The following is an 18,909-nucleotide window of genomic DNA, read 5'->3' on the forward strand; positions in this document are numbered from 1 at the left end:
TATATCAGAAATAATCTCCCATGATTTGTTTCTGATAAGTGGAAGGAGAGTTCTTTAATGCACAAAAGACCAATTCATGCTAATGAGATGAGTCTATCTAACAAGAAGGGAAGTTTGGTGCTCTGTGCTCCTATCTCCAAGTGCTTCTCTCTGCATTGTCCTTTTAATGTAGAATTGTAGCCTTGTAAGCTTACACTGGAATGCCATACAGAATTTCCTAACAGTGACTGAAAAGCAAATGAATACATTGTGGATTTTTTATGATATTCTTCTGAATTATATTTGCTAGCTGCTGCTGAAGAACTGTATGGCATTGAGACACTCTAAGTAGCCTAAAATATCCAGTAGCAGTGAGTTCAAGACACACTGTTAATTTCCAGTGCCAGAAAAACAGTACCGCCCATTACATTGATAGACAGATTAGATTCCTGTAACTGAACAAGCACCAAATGGCTCTGCCCCCCCTCTACAAGAGGTGGACCCACATCTTTTTACATTGTTGTTGATACATTACCCCTCAGGAGGTTTTCTTTGGCTGCTTACCTCTTCCCCAGTGACTGTTTTCAAATGGAAAGAGAGGCAAATGTGACAAGGAAGCAATAATTCATAGACAAAATGGCAGCTCCAATGAAGTGCTGCAGTGGTGGAAGGATGGCTGCAGACTTGTGCAGCCCAGCTCACCCCTGGTTCATTGACTCTTTATTGTGTCCTCTTCCAGGCTTGACTCTGGTGTAGTGCATTTTCTGAAACATAAGGCCAGTCCACTATTTCAGAGCTCCCAAGCATCAGTGAAGTTGACCCCCATCTTAATTGTAGCAAGACATAATAATTTATTATCCACTAGCTGCTTTATGAATGCTCTTCCTGATGAATTGCATCGTGTATGGTAATAAGCAATGGACTTCATTTAAAAAACATGTAAGTAAGTTGGTTGTTGTATGAGCTGATCTTTGGGCAGAAAGTAGACAAAAGCAAAAAAACCACCTCCTTAACAAGAACAAAAGACAAAAAAAATTCTTGCCTTTCCCTCTGAGACCATTAATTCTAAGGAAGGAGGAGGGCCATAAGTCTTCCATGAAACCAAGTAACAACCTTTTAATAAGCATCATTAAGTCTTTAGATTGAAATAGGAGGCTATCTGCCCTTTTATCCTATATTATATTGCCCAAATTCCTTTTTGCCATCCTCACCGTGGTCAGATGAAAACCCCTTGTTTTCGTATTGATCACTGAAAGCACTTTCCCCTTGTACCAGTTCACTGCATCACTTCTAAATGCAGTTCATCTGATCTCTCTAGCTTTGCCTGTTGCTCATTCAGGGCTACACAAACTGTAGTTGCAGGCAGGTCTTGGAACCAAATGATCATGTTTCTTACCTCATTCCAGGGGATAACATTAGGATCTTTGTTTAGGTGGGAATCAGAGTAAAAATAAAGCTCACTTTGCTTTCCCATGCATGCCCACACACGTGCATGCCTATATATATACTACCCTTCTTTCTCCGCAATGGTTATTTGAAGCCAGAACAGTGGACATCTGTGAATGTTTGTGTGTGTGTGTGTGTGCATGCTTATTTCTTTTCAGTAGTTCACTTTTCAAATGCTCACTAACAAGAAAGTGTAACTGCACTGAAATGTTACCCCAAGTGCAACTGACCTTCTTCAAACCTGGACTGAGTGATTTCAGAGTTATTCTTTTTCACTGACAAAGGAAAAGTTGCTTCATAAGGAAATTAAGTGAAACACACAACAAAGTTTTCAATTTAGAGACTATTGAGAATTATTTGTAAACAGATCTTAGTTTGTGTTGTTGTTCTGTTTCCTTATAGTTTCTTGCTTCTGCCTGCAGCTCTTATTTCCACTTGCTGTTTTTGGTTGTGTAGAATTTGACCAGTATAAGACTCAACAGATCAGTTCTTCATTCGTATTGCCTTCTCTTTTATCTCTGCCAGATTAGCACTATATGTATGTAATATGTATATTTATCCAGATTCTGTCTTGAAGGATAACCATTTGCAGTGATAAGAACCAACACAGGATGTGGGCTGCACCAACAGAGGGGTGACAGTGGGCAGGGAGGGATTGTTCCCCTCTCTTCTGTCCCCAGGAAGTCACATCTGGAGTACTGCATCCCTGGGGCTCCCAGCACAAAAAAGACAAGGAGATGTTGGAGCAGGTCCTGAGGGCCATGAAGATCCTCAGAGAGCTGGAGCATTTCTCTTATGAAGACATGTTGAGGGATATGGGCTTGTTCAGCTGGAGAAGAGAAGGCTCAGGGCAGACCTCACTGAGGCCTTCCAGTACTTCAACGGAGCCTACATGCAAGAGGGGAGCTGACATTTTATGTGGTCTGATAGTGATAGGACAAAGCAGAATGGGTTTGAAGGGAGATTTAGCTTAGATATTAAGAAGAAATTCTTTACTCAGAGTGAGGTGAGACACTGGAACAAGCTGCCCATAAAGCAATGGGTGCTCCATCCCTGGAGGTGCTCAAGACCAGGTTGGATGGAGCCCTGGTCAGCCTGAAGCGATGAGAGGCAGAGGTTGGAGCTTTAAGGTCCATTCTAAATGAAGCCATTCTATGATTCTGTGATTCTGTGGTTCTGTGAACATAAATCAGCAGGGTATCTGCTGTATTCAAAGCAGTCTGCAAGCTGCAAACACAAAATCACACAGAACATTTGTCTCTGAAATAATTAAATCCTCCCATAGTTAAATTCTTACCAGTCTTTGACAGGATATAGCTCCATCTTGTTTATATTAATGTTTCCAGCATAGCTAGATTTTACAATGATATAAGCAGCACTTTCTCTTCTGTTCCTCGTGTCAAGCACATTTCTATATATATCTGATACCTTGGATTAGGTTGTCAGCAAATGAGAACTACTGGTAATTCCGGGCCAGGCTTCATTCTCCCTGTTCCTTCCCACAAGATTTAATTGATCGGTTTCATCATATGCAGCTTAACCTTATTCAAGAATGTGAAAGGGCATATGGTTTCCATCCCAGAAAGATAATTGACCCCCAGGTGATTTCAGTAAAATAGGAAGAAAAAGAAATATAGTGGGGTTGTTCTTGGAAAGGACAAGAAAAGGAGGAAGGAGGGGAATGACTTCACCTCCGGTAGCTTTTTGAACTCTGAGCCCCAAAATCTCAGGTTTGATTAATGCGCTCAATCCACTCATTATGGGAAGGATCAGTTGAGGCAGGTCTCAAGGTCTCCTGGTCATGAAATCAAAGCCCTAAGGCATCAGTGTGAACAACCTTTGCTACACCAGTCACTTACTCAGCAAAGAGCTCTCTTGTTCTCCCTGGCCTGATCCCATCAGCACCCTCTCTCCCTAACAATGTTTGCGTTTAGAGAGATAATATTTTTCTTGATTCTCTTGTCTCCTCTAGGGAGACTAACTCCACAGGACTCCATTGGACATTCAGTATAAATTGTTTTACTTGGATTCCTCTTCTCCATTTGCAAGTTGCAAGCTACTTTTTGTGTTTGTTGTCTCTATCTTATGCTTTCCATTCTGTGACATTGTGCCTATGCTGCACAGGCTGATGTATGATAGCAGAAAGGCTATTACATTTGTACATCACATTCTGTATCTGTAGTCTGCCCTTCGCAGTCAACACATATTTGTAGACTTTCCATCTGATAAAGGTCATCTTCTGAAATGCAAAGATGTGGAAGAATTCCTAAGTCTGAAAACAGATTATTGCAGTGATCTTTGCTTCATTCATTGCTTTTCTAAAAAGAGGTTCAACATATTCTGGATTGGTTCACTATTGCTTAACAAGAAGTTGTAGCTGGGAAGGTTTTTAGCAGGGGCAAATACTGGAAAATAGGGAAGGAAATTAAAGAAAATAAATGAAGAGTGAGTAGCAAAGACCTGTATCCTTCCACTAACTGGAAAAAGAAAAGATGAAAACAATTTTCTTTAAGTTCAGATGGAAGACAGAACTCCAAGTATGTCATTTTCCTGTTTGTGGTAGAATGACCTGAAATACGAAGCCATCAAGCAGGGAGCAGAACTGATCCCAATCTGGCAAGTCTAACATACTAAGCTCAACAACCTTGACTCCTTCCTCCCTAGCCCCATCAATAAGGGTTCTGTCTGATGTGGTTGTGCAACGCTGTGGCTTGAACAGTGGGACGTTACTTATTTGGTCTCTGGAACCAAATACAGTGGGGTGGAAGATGATTCTATCATGTGGTCCTGGCGACATGTGCTCAAAGAATCCCTGCTGGGTAAAACATTTCTTCTCTGAGCTGCCACTTCATAATACTGTACATGCTTACTGGTCCCCTGTCCTGCTTTGAGTCCTGGCAAGAGCAATGCTGGAGAAGCCTGTCATCTTGGTATCAGGAAGCCACATAGCCTAGGTTGGAGATGCTGTCCTACACTAGGTAGCTGCCCTTTGATCCCTTTGAAAAAGGTTCCTACACTCAGTTGTCAGATCAGCTTCTGGCTTGGAGACTAAGCTCTTTGGAATCTGGGAATCCTGGCAAATGTTTCAAGCACCTGCTTTGCTTCTGGCTGAATGCTGAGCTGTGCTATGGTTTGGCTGTTGAACAGTATCATTCAGGCTCTGAAATCCAGAATCTGTTGAGATGATTCTCCTGCAGTTCCATGGGATGCTCCTTTTGTCACCAACCATCTGCCAGTTCTTTTGGCTGCACAGGTATAAAGCATCTGTGCCAACCCGACACAGTGTCAGCACTGAAAATCCCCCAGCAATGTGTGTTGTGTGCAAACAAAATGCTTCTTTCCAAGTATGGAGAAAATTTTCTAACATTCTGAGAGGAAAAAGTCCCCAAGCCCCCTGGTGAAAGAGAAAAAGCTGTAATTCTTTCTTAACAATATAAAGAAATTAGATTATAAAGGGGGAGGGGGGGGGGGAGGGGATGACATTTATGAGAGGATCAACACATAATTAGTCAACAAGATTTTTAAAAAGGGGTTGATAACACCAAAACTCATATGTATTGAGTGCAGCTATTGTAGCTACGTATGGCCACTAGGTTTGGAGATTATCTAGACCAGTCTTAGTGCTCAAAGCAGAGTCAACTACAGCAGATCAGATCTGTATCTAGTCAAATTTTTGAATATCTCCAAGAATGGATACTCTGCTGTCTCCCTAGGCATCTTGGTTCACTGTTCATGAAGGTGAGGACTCTTCTAATTTTCTCTTGTGAGACTCCACTTGTAGAGCTGTGTTCAACTCTGGGACTCCTAGAACAAGTAGGACGTGGAGCTGCTGGAGAGGGTCCAGAGGAGGCCATGACAATGCTCAAAGGGCTGGAGCACTTCTATGAAAAGAGTTGAAGTTTTTCAGCTTAGAGAAGAGAAGGCTCTGCAGAGACCTTACTGTGTCCATTCTGTATCTTTGGGGGGTTACAGGAAAGCTAGGGACTCTTTTATCATGGACTATAGAGATAGGATAACCAATAATGACTTCAAACAGAAGTTAGATTTAGATTATATATTCAAAAGGAATACTTCACTCAGAGGCTGATGAGGCACTAGAACAGGTTACCCAGAGAAGTGCTGGATGCCCCATCCTGGGATGTGTTCAAGGCCAGGCTGGATGGGGCTTTGAGTAACCTCCCTGTAGTGGGAGGTATCCCTGTCTGTGTCAGGCGAGTGGAACTAGGGAGTCTTTAGGACCATTTTCAATCCCAACTATTGTAAGGTTCTGCCACAGGCCAAAAGCTTTATAGGATTCAAATGTTTTGAGTCTCCTGCTGTTGATTCCTTGATACAGAAGATGCATACATGTAGAAAAAATAACCTTTATTCAGTACCCCAAAAAGCTGTCTTTACAAGGCTTGGCAACCTGTTGGTGTCTTAATGAGTGAAGTATTCATAAATAATTAAGATTTCTCAGCTGAAGCAGGGCAACCCTTGGCCCCAGTATTATTCATCTTATTTAATAAAGGATGTTCTGGTGGTACATTCAGGATCAAGAGGAGTTTTGTTAATGCAGGAGGATAGCATTGATACTGTAGACAATTAATGTGCCTGTTCCTACTAATGATAAATGAATCTGTCGTCAGTTCATCTGGCGTTACAGCTCAAGCCTTACATAAGCATTTCTGGATATAGGCAAGGTTTTTGATAGCCAACATTTCAACCTTTACAGGTCATCATAATTCTTCAAGAAAGATGGATTTTCTAAATAACAGCCTGCCACAGAATGCTGGAAGTAGGGAAGAAAAAAAAAAATATTCAGGTGATGATTAGCTCTATGAAATAGGTTGAAACCCAATGGAGGAAAAGCCCTTTTTTTGGTTTTCTTTCAACCAGTGCTCTGAGAAAGAAGGAAAAGACCTTCTGAAGGATATTGATGGATCCAGTCACATTTATTTGGACAGCTACACCCAACATGCCTTGCTGCTGCTGCTGCTGTTTTTTTTTTATAAGCACATCTAAGCATTATGGACCAAATGTTCACAAACTCTAAAGTACATCATTGCAAATCAATCCCATTGTATTGGCAGATGCACAAAATTTGTCTCTAACCTAATTTTAATTAGCAATTCCCTCTAAAGTCAGCAGAGAGAGGCACCTTCGAAGGGCAATTCAAAGCAGGCCTCTAACTCTAAGGCCAGCATTAAACTTTATGACTACTCGCCTTTCACCAAGAGTCAATGCCATGAATTCATAGCTGAGCAGAGAAGACTTTGCTTAAGGAGCAGTTCCAGTATCAATAAAACTACCACAGTGCGCTCTCTGTATCACAGTACTGCCATATGTATCTACTTATGGGAATTGGGTATGGGGGCTGAGAAGGGAATTGCTTTCCTGGGGCAGGTTAACGTAACAAAAAGCGAGCAGCTCTGCCTGCCCTTGATCTCCCTAAAGCCCATAGTCTCAGCCTTCTTATGCTTGAGTCTGTACTATGCTTCATTATGGAGTCTTTAAACACTTAGGCTAAAGATAGAGAAAGTCATTTAAAAAGAAAACACAACTCTGGCTCCAATAGTTGGATTTTTTGAGAAGTAAGGTTCTTTGGGGCTGAACTTATTAGATTTTGAAATTTTGTTTACATAGTATTAAAAAGTCCAAGCACTATGGAGTAGACACTCAAAATGAATATTCCAACTCCAGGATATTTAATAACTCAAGATAAATGAAGGTATTCAGAGATGGTGGTTCTAATTATTACAGCATTTTTGTACTTTTTATTTTTGTCTTCAAATATGGAAACCCGTATTTCTTATTTTGTTTTTATTTTTAATAATAATGTTACAGGAGTTACAGCTTCAAGAAGAAAACATAAATTAATATTTGAAGTTCATGAAAATATTTTGAACTAGTGGCTTGATTTTTTTTGTTTCTTTTTCATCTTTTTGGTTGTTGCTTAGTTCATTTTTTCTTTTAACAAAACTTTGGTGTCAATAGGAGGTATGCAGTACAGATCTTCTCAGTTTTAATTACGTGAGGAATATTCCAGTTCTTGTAAATAAAACATGGTTATTTAACATTCAGATTTTAGTTCAGGGATTTGAAGCAGCCTAGTGGGCTAAGACATACTCCGCATTTCCATTCATTTACTCATAAGGCTTTGTAAGGGCTCACCACACACTTTCGAATGACGTCAGCTTTTCTTGTATTGTGATTTTTCTTTATCAAATTAATATCATGAATATGTTAGTAGAGCTGCTGGTGGGGAGAAGATGCACTGCTTTGTTTTCTTCCTTGCTGTAATTAAGTGTAGTGCCACTTGCATCCGTGAAGCTATTATTTGCCCCAGCTGAACATCTCCTCCTTCAGTTCATCCATCAACCCAGTGTCAGTCAACCCAGTCCCATCAACAAGTGTTTTATATTTAAACTTCTACTTCCTAAGGTGACAGTAGGTGTACTTGTAACACAATCAACATTTACAGCATTATCTCTACTTGAGTCCTTTCATGCCAGCTCCTAAAAATCAAAGTATAACTGCCTCTTGGAAATGTTGCTGTTCTAGTTTTTACAAAAGTAACAAGTATATTATTTAAAATACATATGTGCTCTATTCCAGCATTCATTTATGTGCATAAACAGTGTACAACATGCAAATGTAGACATACCAGTGCAAACTAATGCCTAAAGCAGTACTTGTGGGAAGGGACAGTGTGCATGCAGTGCATGTGGAGAGCAGCAGCTTGATGAGGTAGAGAAGTCAGAGCTCTGTTTTCAGTTCATAACTTGTGACTTAGTGAATGGTTTATAATACATCCAGAGCCATTTGAAATGAGCAGATCCTCTTGAGATGTCCAAATTTGTTTAAGGGACTGGCAAAGAAGGTGTGCAGGATCTGCAGAAAAACTATCTTTCTGAAGTGGCAGCTGGAGGACATTCAGGTTAATTAGGGTAACTCTAGTGGACCATTTTGTGTGGACAGCCAAGCTGAGCTGTGTCTTATGTCAGTAATTACAATTTTTTCCAAGTTATTTTTTGATAATGCTGAAGAACAAGTTTATTGTTACCAGAAGCCACTGGCCCTTAGCAGGATTGTGTATTGGCACGTTTTCACTGCTGTGTCACAGCAATGAACTGATTGTTGTCACTAAATAAGTGGTATTGTCCAAACATACCTCACAATAAAATTATATTAGGGTTTAAGTGTCTACAAAACTCAGAGTTCTGTTTGAGATGCCATTAAATACTGAGCTGCCAAAAAAATGCTCAGGGTGCTACCAACTTACAACATAAAGAGGTGAAAAATATGGGCTGATACAGTCATTTTTTGTATATGTTGAAGCAATTGGACTTTCCTACGTGTAAAACTCTGGACTCTTTCCCTAATTTCTTAAAAAAGACCAGTGCAAGTCTGTAAAAACTCCACTATTTTACTTATCTCTTAAAATATCTAAATGAGCTTTATAGCCAGCACTAAGCGTGAAATCTAGAAAGGAAGAAATACAGAAATACATTTGATGCTAAGCAGTTCGTCTCATTGAATGCATATTTTCTCTTTGTCGAGGTTTAAATCTGAGTACACACTAGCTTAGTCCCACTCACTCACTTAGCTTAAGGCCCTTCTACTCACTTTGGAGCATCTCACAGTAGGTGTACAGCTGCTCCTTGTCTTAGAATCGTAGAATCATGGAATGGCCTGGGTTGAAAAGAACCACAGTGAAATCATCCAGCCTTTGAGAGCACATTTAAATGGTGAAGCCACCAGTGGGTTGTGGCATCTCCTATGTACTGATCCAGGAGCATCTTGGGTAGGAACAAGGATATTACTCGGAGCTGGCTGACTGTATTTTGTTCCTGTGGAAATTAAAGCATGGGAAGACAGCATGGGGGTGGATGACTTGCAAATATGGAAGAAAACATTAATTTCCTAAAATCAATATATACCCAAAGACAGATGCTCATTGCTGTTCTGTTGAGATGGTAATCTCTGAAAAAGGTTGTGGAGGTATTTCACTACACCTTTTTGTGTAGGTACTTTCAATCAATTGCTCACAAATAGGAAGAATCTGTCTGGGTCTTTGGAATTATGAAGGCTCATGCCAGGAATTCCTGGCAGTTGTCAAGCAAACAAACTTTACAAATCCATGCCAGTTTTATTCTGACACACAACACCTGGCTCCTTTTCTGTAGTGAGAATGGTTGGACCACTGCAGTGGCACTCTGATTTTTGTGGATCGTGAACACAAAAGGGGATTGAGAAGACACCATCGGAGTTATTCTGGCACATGACTTGAGTGCTTTATATTCTTAGACAAATGAGGATCTGAAATATGTAAGTACACCATCATTTTTTTTTTTTTTAAGATTTATTTGTAATAATGAGAGAAAACAATAAAAATTTATTGTGTATATGGGATTTATGTATTTATCATTTTTTTTCCATATGCATTAATACCCGAGTGGAGCTGATAAATCAAGTTATTTCTTGTGGTCTTCCAAAGCACCATTATTTGCCTTTTGATTTCATCCTTGATTTTCTTTAAAGAAATGAAAAGAACAAAATGCACAAAATTATATTTGCAGTGTCATTTAAAATTCATTGTTTAATAAATTGTTATCACTTGAAAAAAGACTTTTTTTTTCTGTATTGGTAACAAGAGATTTAACTGAAGTGATTGAATCAAGACAAGAAATGCTCCTAGGTTCCTGAAACTTGAATAAATAATGTTGACATGTCAACATACTGTTCTAGAAGTTCATTTGAAGTGCAAGAAATAAACAGCATATAATTTCATGGCAGCTTATGTACTCCTTAACATAACTTACTCTTGACTGTTGCTCCTCTGCTGTCTCACCAGCATTCCCAACTCCCCTAACACCCAACAAAAGTTGCCTTTTTTTCTTTTCAACACTCTCAGTACAAAGATAATGCTTTTCTCACAACAATTACAGACTTCATATTGACTTCCAAATTGATAAATTTATCTTGACTTCCTCCAACACTTATTCTGAATGAGTGTAACTACCACTGATTTTACAATACCTTGTGGATCTACTAATTTTGACTCATCTAATGATGTTGCATGAGATGCCTTTTAGAACCGTAATTCTATTTGTATTTAACAAATATTTGTATTTAACATGTAGAACTTGTCAGCCACAGAATACTGTGTGAGTGCGCATCCCAAATATTTCAGAAAATAAAATCAATAGAAATTTGGCATATTATTAAAGTGATGAACCGAGGTTTTAAGCAGACTAAAATAAAATAAAATAAAATAAAATAAAATGTGGAAAATGTATTTCTACAGCTTCAAGTTAGGAACTCCACATTTCAAAGTATAGAAATAAATTAAGAGGAGATGTAATGGCCTGACTTGTAAGGATGGGGCTATGAGTCTTATAACATTTCTGGTTTTGAAATTCAACACAGAAGAATGTCTTTATTCAAACATGACTTCAATGTGTAGCTTTATACTTCATGTATGCACTGATTTTCCATTGGTTTTAAACAGTAAGTGTATGCTTGTATTCTTCCCTCAGCCCAGGCTGTAGTTACATATTTCATATTATGATGTTTATATAGAAACGAGATGAGTCTGGACTTGTGCAGCTTTGGGCAAGTTATTTAAAATGCACATTTTAACAGTGACAGGCACGTTGTTCTTGAAATGTCTTTATTAAAATAAATGTGTTTTAAGGGGTGTTTATATTTCTGACTCTATCTGACTGATTTGGTAGAGGTTGATATAACAATAACATTGCTATATAAAGCCTCTTTTCTTTTTTCTTTTGGAGATTCCTGGAGATATTTCAATAAAAAGAAACCATAGCCTAGGTATCTCAACAGTATTGGAGAGAAAAAAAAAAATTTCAGGACAAACTAAAAGTGTGGTGAGGCAACAGGGAAGCACTCTGCTTTCACTTCAAGAACTAAATGTAACGAAGAGGCTGTGAATGGTAAAATGGAGCATTTGGCTATTTTGTCAGACAAACAGATATTCAGAGGGCATTGATGATACCATGGCATAACTCCCTATCTCCAGTTTATGTATCAGTTTGTTTTGTCTCACTCCTGGAGGAAAAAGCCCTCACAAGTATCATGACTTGCCAAAGAGGAGGGATAAAACACAACTAGCACAAGTTGCAATTTTTCCCTTTAAAAAACCATCAACCTAACCTAGACTTTTTGACAGCTATGAAAACAAGCCAAGATTAAATTAAAACTCGGTATTGTGCTGGGGGTAACCATTCCCTGCCAGATGTATCATACGTACCCTGCTGTGCACATGGATATTTATAGATACATCTATATAGCACACGCAGTCAAGGAAAAACAACATGTTCATAAGGAGATGTGCTAATATCTGTTTGTCCGTGCTAAAACATGCAGTGTTAATACGTTGTATTATCAAACAAAAAGTGAAGGACATAAACGAAGAGTTGCTCCCATAACTGTTCCGTATTCCAGACATCAATCAGTACTACATGACTGTGCAATGAATGGACATCTATTCATCCTGGTTCCCAGTGGTTACTGTCTTGACAGCAAATCACATCCACCAATACCTATATAGGGTACTCTGAGAACTGGGGGAGTCTGAGTTATCAGAACCACACTTCTCTATGCTGCCAGGATGGAGATTTACATTTGAAATAGGAATTGGATTATAACCTTGCAGAAATGCACAGGGGTTATAAATGGATTTTATCAGTGTGCCTGGCCAGTTTTGAGTTCCTGCAGAAATGTTGCCACATAAGGATCTCCTCTGAGGCACTCAGATATCGATATGATTAGCCTGGTAGACAGACCTCTGTACTGGGGAAGCAAGGTCAAGGCTTTTGGAACAATAGGAGACATAAAGATTCAATAATAATATCTTATTATTCTATCAAATGATGTCTGCAGAACACTTTAACAGCATTATATGAAGGACAAAGGATGCAATGTATATATGTGAGAGGGTAAAGGCTGACATTTCTATAGTGCATTTAATTAGCAGAATTCCATGCAAGCTTGGCCTTTGGAAGAAAAATAATCTCTGGTTGCACACTGGGCATGTTGAGCTTCCATAATAAACATACAGAGAACTCCTGTAAGGCATCTACTGAATCAAGGCCATTGTTTTGCTGGTGCCATGTCCTCAAAGACCTCGAGGTTGAAAGATCTTCTATAGCAGTGAACTCTGTTTTGCTTACTGCAAGTAGGGAGTTGATGGAGACATGAAACAGGAACAATCATTTGTCACTTTTATTAAAGATATTTCTCAAGCTTGTTGGAGCCTTTGGCACAACTGAATTGCAGTGAGAAGACATCACGTATCTAGATAGGAGTATTTTCCCCAAGCAAGTGCAACCATCATTGAAGGGACGTAGTTTCTTGTGTCAAGGAGTGTCCAGATGAACAGTAATTAGCACATTTTTATTGGTTCTACTACAAAATTGATAATTTCTTCTTCTATCAGCTGTTACTATCCTCTTCCTTGAGAGACAGTAATTTGATGTCCCCAGGATGCCAGATTAACGGTCTGCAAAATAAAGTCATTTGTTGCCTTGTAAGGGTTCACTACTATTGTTACAAGAAAGAAACACAGACACTGATCAGAGATGAGCATCTGACCATGCCCTCTGTTCTCACATTGTATCCTCCTTGGTTTAGTCTCTCTTTAATCACATTTCAGTTACAGATCTTGCTCAGAACCTGAATTAAGGGACATTGAGAGACCTAGTGTGGAGAGGTGAGATCTAGTAATCTTACATCTATTCTGGATTTGCAAAGAAGACTTTGGTAGATTATAATATTCTATCTTGCCAGTTTATAGGATAGAAATGAGGCTGACTGATATTCGTAAAGGCCTATGAGATAAATAGAGCAACCTTCTCTGTCCCCTTTAGGACTTCATCCCCTTTAGGACTTACATTGTTTTATTATCTTTTTTGCTGTTGTTCCTTCATGATACAGTCTTTCCAAAAAATAAACATAGAATGTGAAGTGGTGATATACTCAGACCCTTGCAGCCTATACTATATAAATTGATTTCCAGAACCCTGTCCTTTAGCTGAAAATATTAAAGTACACTACCTCTTTCATTAGACATGTATCATTTCTATAGTGCATGGCTGACATTGATCCATGGTAATTTATCAGAAGGATTTGGAAAAGACATAGAGTGCCACAAAACTGTTGGATAAAGCTGATGTTGTTTCTACAGGTGGAAGAAGGAAAAACATATTTGCTGATGTGCATAGTAATTCTTTTCCTCAGATATAAACCTGTCAGCATAGCTACATTATATGGACTGAAACACAGAGCACTGTTGCGAAGCAAAAATACATTTAAAAATTGAATATTTATAACAGAATTAACAAAACTGCCACTGCGGTAACTTTGGTAACTTGAAGTTTGAAGCCAATCTTTGAGAATACAAATTGTATAATGGGGGAATTCATATAATGTGTTTAAAAAATACTGTCATTTCTTTGTTAGCATTTTCAGAACAGTTGTTCCACTGAAGTTGTGTAAGTCTGGTGAAGTTGTGAAATCTCCACCCTAATAATTGGACAGGTCTTTAATCTAACTGGACCTGATAGGAGGTTTAACTACAGATCTCCCTCAGTCTCTGTCAAACCTGAATTATCTAGTGGTTCTCTGTATTATAAACAGGAGGATCAGAGGAAAAAAATGAGGAAAGGAGACCAACAAAGAAGAAAACATTAAGAAAAAACTAGAAAGCCTATCTTCGTCAACATCCAAAGGCTCTATAGCTACAGATATCTTCCATTTATCTGTCTTTTTAGGGGGAAAGACAAGTGCATGTTCTCTGTCAGCTCTTGGAAACAGTGTAAGGGGAGAGTGGCTGACTTTGCTGACACATTGAAGCTTCAGCTAAATGTTAGGTGAAGTTTCCTTCCTCTGTGTCAACACTTCCATAGTGGGGATTTAGACTGCCTATCTGGACTAGATATCCTCAGGCAAAGAAGTGGGATGAGATTCCTGGCTGGAGGCATTTCCATCCTTGTAAGTTCCCTTCATACTTAATGCCATTGCAGTTGGCATACATGAATGGTATAGTGAACTGATATCAGCCACTTCACAATATCCCTGCTAAGGAGGTTAATCCTCTGGATCCTTGACTTGGCTAATTCATAACAGCAACATGGCATGCACCATAACCAAATCTGAAGTGCCTGAGGAGTCAAGTTATTGCCAAAGTGGCTTCTCTCCTCTTAGAAATTTCCTATCCAAAGGATACTGTGATTTGTTTCAACCTGGAGGCAAATTACCAGGCAAAAGTAAGCCATGCAGATGCCCAATGAGATGTACTAGATGGGATTCTCCTACCATCTACTCCCACCTTTCTCATCTCTTTTCAGTTTGATTCCTGTATCCTTCTTTGATTTTCCTACTTACGGCACGGATGGGGAAAACAAATTTTTCTGCTAGTTTCCTTGTTTCTGTACCCCAGGAAGACAGACTGTATGTAGAAAACCATCATTGAGTTTGAGAAGGAAATTCCACCATTTCAATCCTGTCCTCAACTGCAACTGTGAATAGATCCATAATAGTGGTTGCAGGCTCTTTAATCTTCACAGCAGTAGAATTCTTATTTTGTCTTTGTTCTCAGGCTTTACTGAATTCAGATCTGGTATTTTGATTTTATCTTGGCCACTTCTCTGAAGAAAACTGTGCACTGTGTTGTCCTCTCTGCATCTAGCTCTGTGACATTTCTGGTGGCTCCAAATCTATTGTTTCCTTGATTCTCCTTGAAAACATTTATTCTGTACACTCAAATCCATGCCTGCTGAACAACTCCCCATCAAATATATTTGAGTAAAATATCCACACACTTGGAAGAAAGGGTGTTTATGGCCAAGTGTTGTCTGAGCCACGGTCTTTCTCTATGTTAACTTTTGTTGCACTTTGGTGGCCTGCAGCTGATAGGAATAGTCTCGTGTCCTGCCATTAGAAATAGTTAAAAATTTCCATGTTGAGAAGTTTACTGTGGAGCATGCAAATTAGAAAATTTTTAGGCAGTTTTCCGAGCACTCTTTTTTCCCACCTGTGTTGCCAAGATAGCACAATCCTCATTGTATCTGCAGATATAGCAATTATGTATTTTAAGTTGGTCCTTCAAAGCATACTGAGCCCAGTATAAATGCCTTTACTCTTTGCATATAATAAGGATGCAAGACCTTTCCACTAGCCTCTTATCTGCCTACTGCAGACAGGGCAAGGGGGAAAAAGGCCGCCTGCCATGAGAAGGTGAGCTCTGAATTTGGATACATGATCTGCAGGACAAAAATAGTTAATGCCTCTGAATGAACTCTTTTTAATATAGATAGCTTTTGAAAACAAAAATTAATGAAATCTAGTGTTCTTTTCATAAAGTAGTTGAAGGGACTCTTGCTCAATAGCACTTGTCAATCAGTCTCTTGCTATTGTTCTTTTTTTTCCTCTCCTCTTTTTTAAATTGGTATCTGTCTGGAAGGACAGACAAATCCCAGGTTGTTACCTGGGATAAGAAGGATATTGTGAAAATGTTCTCTTTCAATCCTTGAATTTCTCTGCCAATACAGATAAACAAATTGTGAAGTCTATATTAATAGGTGCAAGGAGCAAATGCATAATAAAAACTTTGAGAAGGATATGCAAAAACATCCTTGAGTATATTGTGAGGATGCTTTTGAAGTCATATATACCTAATTACTAATAAGTTGTCAGAATATATGCAAGATTCTGCAAACTCCAGAACCTTCATGTGATTACTTTGCCCTTTTTCCACAATGAGTCAAACTGAAAATAACCAGATATTTACCTCCTGAATATTTTCTTTTTGTTCATTTTATGCTCTCTATCTCTTAAATAGTTACAGTTCTGTTAGCAGTCTTGAAGGATTTGATAGAAATGTTACAGTTATACGTATATTACCTTTCAAAACATGCTTAAAATATGTATAAATGTCTGTAGCAATCTTTCCTACTTTGTCATTCATTTTCATTTCACTGTATTGTGAAATACTAAGCTGTTTTATTTTACATTTACATTTACTCCTGTAGACAAGTATACTGTGCTCACGGTTTAATTATCTGGATTTCTTATACTGCATCATACCCAATTAATCTCCCATTATTATGTACCTGGCTGTAGTTGGTATTTAAAATCATCGGTACACAACTAAATTAGGAGTTCATAAAGAATCAGCTGAAATAAATCAAGCAGGCTGCTATAAGATGAGGTGAAAGTGTGAGTTTGTCCATCAGCAGCTGAGAGGTTTGCTGAGTATCTTCTCCAGCAGAATAATTATGGTGCACAAGAAAACAATTTTCTTACCATCCTCTGTAGTGGTGCCATTTGTGATGACATTTTCTGTCAATACTCGTGTGAGACGGAGGGATTCATTTTACATTCAAACATTACAGCCTGCCAGGTTAATAAACCATATTTATAAAATAGTACCTCCCTGAATGCATTGTTTTGTTCTTTAGCTCAGGAGATTGAACACTGATATTGAACCGGTGTCTTTCTTCAGGAACTGTGTGGTGATATATGGTGCACTGTGTTTGTTGTGATATTGATGTACAGGGAGCCAGACTGAAGGATGGGGTTGGCACACATAATGTCTGCATGTTTTTATTGCAATGTAATGTTGCGTATCACAGCGGGGCCAGATATTTTGTAGGTGGGTTCTTAGATCAGTTCTTTCGTGGAAGTGGAGTCAGTGGGGATGGACTCTTTTTGGTGACATGCAGCAAGAAAACATGGGCAAATGAGCACAAACTGGAAATTCTGTACTAACACGAGGAAGAACTTCCTTACTGTGAGAGTGACAAAACACTGGAACGTATTGCTCTGAGCGGTGGTGGAGTCTCCTTCTCCGGAGATATTTGAGACCTGTATGGATGCCTATCTATGTGACCTGCCGTAGGGGAGGATGGACTTGAAGATCTCCAGAGGTCCCTTCCAACCCTGTGATTCTGTGATTCTGTGTGATTCTGTGTGATTCTGTAATTCTTCCTGAAATGGAGATAATGAGCATGAAGTCTTCAGAAAATCTTTAGAAGGTCTTTAAAAACACACACAAATACACACAGTCACAGAACAAATAAGCTTCCTGAAAGGAAGTTGTAGCAAGATAGGGGGGCTGGTCTCTACTCCCAAGTTATCTAGAGATAGGATGAGAGGTAATGGCGTGAAGTTGAATCAGGGGAGGTTCAACTTCATACTATGATAAATCCATACTATGAAAAATTTCTTCTTTGAAATAACAATCAGGCTTTGGACCAGGCTGCCTTCTGTCATAAAAGGAATGAGGTACAGTATTACGACACTTCTACACATTTTTAATTGAACATTAGGTGTTGTATCAGTATAGCCATGCAAGTAACTACAGTTGTACTCAGTACATGGGTGAAGGGGAATTGGTTTCAAACTAGAACAGGGGAGACTAAGGATATAAGAAAAGGCTTAATATGCTAAGAGTAGTGAAGCACTGGTGAGGTTGACCAGAGAGGTGGTGAATGCGCCCCGTCTTTGGAGATATCCAAGGTCAGGCTAAAACGGAGTGTGATGGAACTGTAGGTGTCCCTGTTCATTGCAGGGGAGTTGGACCAGATGGTCTTTAGAGGTCCTTTCCAATTCAAAAGATTCAATAATTCTATGAAACATACCTGGTTTTGGATTGTAAAAGCCCAGAACAATGGTTATGTATGATTTGGGAAAACAGTGATGGGAATACACAGCACTGTCATCACAAAAAGAACTTCAATTCCACATCCTCTGCATAACAATTTAAAATCACTGCTTTCTAACTGTTCTACAAAGGAAAAAAAAAGGGGGGGAAAAAGGAGCCCCAGTGAGACTGAGTTGCTTTTAGCAAGGCAAAATGTCTTTCATTGTGGAAATACATAGAACTACATCCGTTTTCCATTGTTGTTAAGAAGAGAACTACCTTAAGTGTATCTTCAGGACAAAGTGGGGTTGAATTGCTTGCAAACTGTCACAAATCTGAATCTGAATTAGTATTTAATTGCATCAAGGCTCTGGCTGGCATGGCCTATCAGCAGGTTTATTTTTCTTTCATCAAGCTTCATATGTTAATATTGCTGACAGGCAGGGAGTGAAGTGAAAAGTACCAGATACCCAGAACTGTTGCCCACAAGAAACCAAAGGAGGGTGACCAGAGAGCTGAAGCTATATTAAAAAAAAAAAAGAGAAAAAATACATTTGAGAAAGGAAGAACAAGGGTCAGGAGGAATGGCACAGAAAAGAAGGGCAGGAAGGAAGGCAGTGAACAAGCAAATAGAAGGAACAGTGCAAGAAGAACAGGATTGGCACCAAAACGTACCCCAGGTTCTGTGAGTGCCTGATTGTGAGGGCCAACGCAAAGAGCAGCTACATTTCTCCCCACATTCTGCGGCTGCTATTTAATTAATAAACACACAGATTATGCCAAAGTAAAGCGTTGGATCACTGACTTTCACCTTCTGTGTAACAGGATCTCATTGG

General features: G+C 39.0%; 2 protein-coding genes across 2 annotated transcripts in view; both read left to right on the plus strand.

Annotated features, from left to right (window-relative positions):
• The window catches only part of TENM4 (teneurin transmembrane protein 4), a 1,593,907-nt gene that overhangs the window by 1,079,592 nt on the left and 495,406 nt on the right, over nt 1-18,909 (plus strand). The window contains exon 11 of the mRNA XM_048933792.1: nt 9,594-9,735. The gene's annotated coding sequence lies outside the window, so the exon portion shown is untranslated. The remainder of the gene's footprint in view (nt 1-9,593; nt 9,736-18,909) is intronic.
• Nucleotides 1-18,909, plus strand: part of LOC125688146 (uncharacterized) — a 246,312-nt gene that overhangs the window by 215,894 nt on the left and 11,509 nt on the right. The gene's annotated exons all lie outside the window — the stretch shown is intronic.

This window comes from Lagopus muta, chromosome 1 (assembly GCF_023343835.1).
Source record: "Lagopus muta isolate bLagMut1 chromosome 1, bLagMut1 primary, whole genome shotgun sequence".
NCBI classification, from domain to species: domain Eukaryota; kingdom Metazoa; phylum Chordata; class Aves; order Galliformes; family Phasianidae; genus Lagopus; species Lagopus muta.